We start from the raw sequence: 8158 nt of genomic DNA, 5'->3' as shown, positions 1-8158 counted from the left end.
CCAGAGGACAGAAATTGAAGTTCTTGAATGAAAAGCAGCACTTGTGCCTAATAAACACAGAGAATACTGCAGAAAGCCCAGAGGTCGAGCAGGGTTTATACTCATTTTGTAGTCGGCAGGGTTCACACCTGCGTGGGGAAACCGCAATGGATTTCAAGTCCATCGCATTAATCACTCGGCCCACGAATACAGAACCACACTGACAGCTTCACTTCCCAGATCTGTCTGCCTGTGGAGCTGAGAAAGAGTGAATCATTGCAGAGTTTGTTTGAATCCATTCACTTCACAGTGATTCGAAAGGGTCAAATATCTGCACACGGCGAGTCTAACTGTTTCATCCAAACATATGAAATGAACTTTCAGTTAAAAACAAGTCTAGAAATTGCAGGAGGAACGGAGGAGGTCAGGCAGCATCAATGGAAAGAGAATCAGACACAGCATTTCAGAATTTCGCTTTCTCCGACAGGTCCTGTCAAACTTGCCCAGTTGCTCTTATTTGTCTCGGCTTCTCAGCATCTGCAGTCCCTTACGTCAGACATTAATTCAATTCAGAAACCCTTTGAGGAGAAGGTTTGCGTTCCGTTTGGGGAACATTTTCCTGGCCCCATTAAAAGCACACAGCGTCGAAGCCGAGGAAGAGCAACAAACACCATCTCCTTGGGTGGGCTCGAACCACCAACCTTTCGGTTAATAGCCGAACGCGCTGACCCATTGCGCCACAGAGACAGGCAACGCTGGGCGCTGCACCATCGCTTAGGGGAGGCTATTAGTGAATTCTTAATTCAGACTTACCCTGCCTAGAATTACAATTGTCATCTATCAGTTTTACTTTTCCTTAATACAACCTGGGACATTCATTGTGGAGACACCGGGGAAAGTCTGATCCCACCCTCTGCAGACACATCCATGTCACGAGAAACTAGCTTTCTTACTCCGGGACCGTCGCCCTTCGAGCCTTTCAGTGTTTTGCCTGTTCCCGACTTCTCTCATTGGCTCGGAGGCGAGAAGGTGTTTGAATTCCTGATGTGCACGAACGACAATTCTTTCAATGTCTCAGATCAGTTCATGTCCCGAGAACATCAGAGTCAATCTGCCGGCCTCTTCAACAAGGGGACGATGTCTGGACTGTCTCTTCTCAGTCTGGCGGTTCATCTTTCATTCTCATCTAAATCCGCTTCTCAAACAGTTTCTAAAGGTTCACAAAGCTGGAGACTGGGATTTCTGTTTTGCTTCATGAACATTTTTCCATTTCGAACCTGACATTATTTTGCCCAAATCTCTTCCCAAGTGTACGCCATGCTTCATTTCCAGAGATGAGGAATTTCTATTGTGGAGAGACATTCCCAAGGTTGGGAATGTTTGCTTTGGAGCAAAGAAGGTTAACTGGAGATTTTCTGGGGCTGTTGGTAATGATGGGAGAAGAAGCAGGGGCAATGGGTAGATTAATGATCAGAAGAACCGATTGCCACTGACCAGAGTCAGTTACCAGAGGACAGGAATTGAAGTTCTTGAATAAAAAGCAGCACTTGTGCCTAATAAACACAGAGAATACTGCAGAAAGCCAACGGTCGAGCAGCATCTGTGGAAAGGTAAACAGAGCTGACGTTTTGAGTCTGGTACGTTGTGTGTTCCGAACTCGAGTTTTCTACATGGGAATAAATTCCCAGGCATGAGAAAACGGGACTTTATTGAGACGGGTTTTGTGAAGTTTGAATGATAATGAAACCAACAGGAAGTCATTTAAAATCGCCAGCGAAGAAAGCATAGTCAGCAGGTTTCCACCTGGGTGGGGGAGCCCCAAAGGATCTCTACGCCAGCACTTTAAGTGTTTGGCCACAACTACACACCCGAAGTTGTGGTCTAAAATTTCTCATGGAATTTCTCTAACAGGAAAGGTGAGTACTGGACTTGTCCTGTCCGCGCCATAGCCCCAACATATCCTGTTCCCCTGGATTTGATCAGAACAGACGAGGATGATGGGAGATCGAATTGAACTACACACATTGATGAGGGATAGAGCGGGTGGGAAGGATCAATTTCCATGTATAGAGAGATTAATAATCAGGACTGAAAATAAGGAACCACTTCAAGAAATTTGGGGTTCATTCAGCAAAGCTAATGTAGAACTGTTCACAGAAAATTGTGATGAAAGTCTTTCGAGTTATTTTGATGAGAAGTGTTGATGATGCTAATTCAATCAAAAGGATGAACGTAGAGTGGGAAACGTATTTGGTGACAGTTCTGTTCATGCCCTGTGAGCGAAACGTGGATCTGAAGGAATAAAAGGGACATTAACAACATCGATCTGAAATTGGAGACGTGACAAAGAAACAGAGCCATCATTAACAGTTGGCTTTTGAACTGGAGAAGGTTTCTCGTGAAATTAGCTTGAGGCTTGAGATATGCAAGGTCAAGATAATTTAGGTAAAACACGGAAACGCTATCCTCATTAGCAGACAGTGAAAGGATTAAAAAACACAAACTAAACATTTTCTACAAGTGATACAGGGGACTGGGAAGATAAGTATTATAAACAGTGAACAACAAAGTTCTGGAGCACAACACTTACATTCAAAGACCGAAAACATCCAGATCCTGATTAATCAGATTGCATTGTGGTGCTCTTCTGCAAAACCTCCACTTGCAATGTCCTACAAAAGAGTGAGAAAACCCATCCCTGTCAGCCCAGGATAGAAAATCCGAAGGGATGAAGGTTTGCTTATTTGCTGAAGATTCACAAAACTAAGACTGGGTTTTGGTGATTGTTTCCTTTCGACTCCCAGGAGCCGCAGTGGTTGGGGCGGTGGGTTGGGGAAAGTAAAATGTGCCCGTGAGCAGCGTGTGAGGCTATTTCAGCTTCCACTGTGACTTGACTCCAATGTTCTCAGGGACATTTATTGACGCGAGACAGTGAAAAGATTCTCATTCTCGCAGATCGGGAATTCAAACCGTTTGTCGGCTTCAGGATAATGAGAAAGATTAATTGGGGTGTGTGAAGAAGCTGTGAGCTGCATTTCAAACAGGTAGGTAGAGACAGATGCGTCATTCATTGCGCCCTGGCCCTGTGCGTATCTAACGCCACCATGCTGCAGAGTACTGACGTTAACACGGACATGCGCAGCAATTGGAACAGTCACAAGGTCAACAACTAAAGATAATCAGCGTCACTGATTCCCTTCCACAGTCCCAACTTTGTGAAGCAGTATTTTTCACTGGCAAAGGAAACACCCTTGTCCTCAGGTGCCTGCTTCATTTCGATCACGATTTCCAGCCCCTCACTGTTCTAGTCTCATTTCTAAACGCTTGGCTCATAGCCTCAAAAGAAACTCTGCAGGTATCTGCTTGTTCCACCCGAACAGGCAGTGGGTTACAGATTCCCACCAGTCCAATTGTGATGAAATATTTTTCCCCCTCCACTGATTTGAATCTTAAAGAAGAAGCCGGGGAGCAAGCTCCCTTTCTTTTCGACGACATTTCACATTTTGTAGTCGGCAGGGGTCACACCTGCATGGGGAAACAGCAATGGATTTCAAGTCCATCGCATGAACCACTCGGCCCACAAATACAGAACCACACTGACAGCTTCACTTCCCAGGTCTGTCTGCCTGTGGAGCTGAGAAAGAGTGAATCATCGCAGATTTTGTTTGAATCCAATCATTTCAGTGATTCGAAAGGGTTAAATATCTGCACACGGCGAGTCGAGGTGTTTCATCGCAAAAGATGAAATGAACTTTCAGTTAAAAACAAAACTCGAAACTGCAGGAGGAACTGAGAAGTTCAGGAAACATCGGTGGAATGAGAATCAGAGACGACATTTCAGAATTCCGTTTTCTCCGACTGGTACTGTCAAACCTGCCGAGTTTCTCTTTTTGTCTCGGCTTATCAGCATCTGCAGTACCTTATGCTTGACATTAATTCAATTCAGAAACCCCGTTGGGGAAAGGATTCTGTTTGGGGAACATTTTCCTGACCCCATTAAAAGCAGACAGCTTCAAAGCCAACGAAGAGCAGCGAACACACCGCTGCTGGGTGGGCGGGAACCAGCAACCTTTCCGGTTAATAAACAAACACACTAACCAATTACGCCACAGAGACAAGCCAGAGCGTGGTCTGCGCCATCACTTAGGGGAGGTTATTCGTGAGTTCATAATTCAGCCGGCCCCGCCTAGAATTACAATTGTCGTCTAACAGTTTTACTTTTACATAATTTTCCCGCCACACCAACCAGTACCGTTCCACTGACACCCTCCTTCGACTGACTGAACTGGTCCTCACCCTGAATAACATCTCTTTCCAATCCTCCCACTTCCTCCAAACTAAAGGAGTTGCCATGGGCACCCGCATGGGCCCCAGCTATGCCTGCCTCTTCGTAGGATATGTGGAACAGTCCATCTTCCGCAACTACACTGGCACCACCCCCCACCTTTTCCTCCGCTACATCGATATCTGTATCGGCGCTGCCTCGTGCTCCCACGAGGAGGTTGAACAGTTCATCAACTTTACCAACACCTTCCATCCCGACCTCACATTCACCTGGATTGTCTCAGATTCCTCCCTCCCCTTCCTAGACCTTTCCATTTCTATCTCGGGCGAACGACTCAACACAGATATCTACTATAAACCGACTGACTCCCACAACTACCTGGACTACACCTCCTCCCACCCTGCCCCCTGTAAAAACTCCATCCCATATTCCCAATTCTTTCGTCTCCACCGCATCTGCTCCCAGGAGGACCAGTTCCAATACCGTACAGCCCAGATGGCCTCCTTCTTCAAGGACCGCAGATTCCCCCCAGACGTGATCGACAATGCCCTCCACCGCATCTCCTCCACTTCCCGCTCCTCCGCCCTTGAGCCCCGCCCCTCCAACCGCCACCAAGACAGAACCCCACTGGTTCTCACCTACCACCCCACCAACCTCCGTATACAACGTATCATCCGCCGTCATTTCCGTCACCTCCAAACGGACCCCACCAACAGGGGTATATTTCCCTCCGCTCCCCTATCAGCGTTCCGCAAAGACCACTCCCTTCGTGACTCCCTCGTCAGGTCCAGACCCCCCACCAACCCAACCTCCACTCCCGGCACCTTCCCGTGCAACTGCAGGAAATGCAAAACTTGTGCCCACACCTCCTCCCTTACTTCTCTCCAAGGCCCCAAGGGATCCTTCGATATCTGCCACAAATTCACCTGCACCTCCAAACACATCATCTATTTCATCCGCTGCACCCGATGTGGCCTCCTCTATATTGGGGAGACGGGCCGTCTACTTGCGGAACGCTTCAGGGAACATCTCTGGGACGCCCGGACCAACCAACCTAACCACCCCGTGGCTCAACACTTTAACTCTCCCTCCCACTCCACCGAGGACATGCAGGTCCTTGGACTCCTCCATCGCCAGAACATAACAACATGATGGTTAGAGGAAGAGCGCCTCATCTTCCGTCTGAGAACCCTCCAACCACAAGGTATGAACTCAGATTTCTCCAGTTTCCTCATTTCCCCTCCACCCACCTTGTCTCAGTCGGTTCCCTCAACTCAGCACCGCCCTCCTAACCTGCAATCTTCTTCCTGACCTCTCCGCCCCACCCCACTCCACCCTATCACCCTCACCTTGACCTCCTTCCACCTATCGCATCTCCAACACCCCTCCCCCAAGTCCCTCCTCCCTACCTTTTATCTTAGCCTGCCTGGCACACTCTCCTGATTCCTGATGAAGGGCTCTGGCCCGAAACGTCGAATTTCCTGTTCCTTTGATGCTGCCTGACCTGCTGTGCTTTAACAGCAACACATTTTCAGCTTTTACATAATAAAGCCTGGGACATTCATTGTGGAGACACCGGGGACAGTCTGCAGACACATCCATGTCACGAGGAACTAGCTTTCTTACTCCGAGGCCGTTGCACTTCCAGCCTTTCAGTGTTTTGCCTGTTCCCGAGTTCTCTCATTAGTTCGGAGGCGAGAAGGGGTTTGAATTCCTGAAGTGTATGAATGACAATTCTTTCAATGTCTCAGATCAATTCATGTCCCGAGAGCATCAGCCAATCTGCCGGCCTCTTCAACAAGGGAACGGTGTCTGCACTGTCTCTGCTCAGTCGGACAGTTTATCTTTCATTCTCCTCTAAATTCGCTTCCCAAAGAGTTTCCAAAGATTCACAAAGCTGGATACTGGGATTTCTGTTTTGCTTCATGAACATTTTTCCTCTTCCTAAATGATAACATTTTGCCAAAGCCTCTTCCCAATTGTTAGCCATGCATCATGTCCAGGGTTGAGGAATTTCCATTTTGAGGAGACATTCCAACGGTTGGGAATGCTTGCTTTGGAGCAAAGAAGGTTAACTGGAGATTTTCTGCGGCTGTTGGTAATGATGGGAGAAGAAGAGGTGGGAATGGGCCGATTAATGATCAGAAGAAACAATTTCCACTGACCAGATTCAGTTACCAGAGGACAGGAATTGAAGTTCTTGAATGAAAAGCAGCACTTGTGCTTGACAACCACAGAGAATACTGCAGAAAGCCAACAGGTCGAGTAGCATCCGTGGAAAGGTAAACAGAGCTGACGTTTTGAGTCTGGTACGTTGTTTGCTCAGAACTGGAGTTTCCTGCATGGCAATCAATTCCCAGATATGAGAAAACGGGACCTTATTGAGACTGGTTTTGTGAAATTTGAGGGATAATACAACCAACAGGAAGTCATTTGAAATCGTCAGCGAAGAAGGCATAGTCAGCAGGTTTCCACCCTGGGCGGGTGGGAGGCGGAGGTGGGGGAACCCCAAAGGATCTCTACGCCAGCACTTTAAATGTTCGGCCACAACTACACGCCAAACGTTGTGGCCAAAACTTTCTCATGGAATTGTTCTAACAGGATAGGTGAGTACTGGAATTGTCCTGTACACGCCATAGCCCCAACGTATCCTGTTCCCCTGGATTTGATCAGGACAGAGGAGGCTGATGGTAGATCGAATTGAACTACACACATTGATGAGGGACAAACCGGGTGGGAAGGATCAATTTCCATGCGTAGAGAGATGAATAATCAGTGCCGAAAATAAGAAGCCACTTCATGAAATTTGGGGTTCATTCAGCAAAGCTAATGTAGAACTGTTCACAGAAAATGGTGATGAAAGTCTCTCGAGTTATTTTGATGAGAAGTGTTGATGATGCTAATACAATCGATAGAATGAAGGAAGATTGGTAAATGTATTTGGTGACAGTTCTGTTCATGCCCTGTGAGCGAAACCTGGATCTGAAGGAATAAAAGGAACATTTTCCTGACCCCATTAAAAGCAGACTGCTGCAAAGCCAAGGAAGAGCAGCAAACACACCGCCCCTGGGTGGGCTGGAATCACCGACCTTTGGATTAACTGCCGAACGCTCTAAGCAATTGCACTACAGCGACAAGCGATACTGGGCGCTGCGCCATCGCATAGGGGAGGCTATTAGTCAATTTATAATTCAGCCGGCCCCGCCTAGAATTACAGTTGTCGTCGATCAGTTTTACTTTTACATAATAAAGCCTGGGACATTCATTGTGGAGACATCGGGGACAGTCTGCAGACACATCCATGTCACGAGGAACTAGCTTTCTTACTCCGAGGCCGTCGCCCTTCCAGCCTTTCAGTGTTTTGACTGTTCCCGAGTTCTCTCCTTAGCTCGGAGGAGAAAAGGGGTTTGAATTCCTGAAGTGCATGAACGACACTTCTTTCAATGTCTCAGATCAATTCATGCCCTGAGAACATCAGTCAATCTCCCGTACGCTTCAACAAGGGAACGGCGTCTGCACTGTCTCTGCATCCGCTTCCCAAAGAGGTTCCAACGATTCACAAAGCTGGAGACTGGGATTTCTGTTTTGCTTCATGAATATTTTTCCTCTTCCTAAATGACAATATTTTGCGAAAATCTCTTCAAAATTGGACCCCTTAGCGTCATGTTCAGTGATGAGGAATTTCCATTTTGGGGAGACATTCCCAAGATTGGGAATGTTCTCTTTGGAGCAAAGAAGGCTTACTGGAAATTTCCTGGGGCTGGTGGTAATGATAGGAGAAGAAGCGGTGGGAATGGGCAGATTCATGATCAGAAGAACCTATTGCCACTGACCAGAGTCAGTTACCAGAGGACAGGAATTGAAGTTCTTGAATGAAAATCAGCACTTGTGCCT

At 47.2% G+C, this 8158-nt stretch overlaps 1 non-coding gene across 1 annotated transcript; it reads right to left on the bottom strand.

The window, feature by feature from the left end:
- Positions 1 to 652: 652 nt before the first annotated feature.
- Positions 653 to 726, bottom strand: trnan-auu (transfer RNA asparagine (anticodon AUU)). The gene has a single exon. It is a non-coding gene; the product is annotated as a tRNA-Asn (tRNA).
- Between the last annotated feature and the right edge of the window lie 7432 nt (positions 727 to 8158).

This window comes from Hemiscyllium ocellatum (genome assembly GCF_020745735.1).
Source record: "Hemiscyllium ocellatum isolate sHemOce1 chromosome 27 unlocalized genomic scaffold, sHemOce1.pat.X.cur. SUPER_27_unloc_11, whole genome shotgun sequence".
NCBI lineage: Eukaryota > Metazoa > Chordata > Chondrichthyes > Orectolobiformes > Hemiscylliidae > Hemiscyllium > Hemiscyllium ocellatum.
The sequence above is the reverse complement of the archived record's forward strand: the minus strand, read 5'-3'. Positions and strand labels throughout refer to the sequence as shown.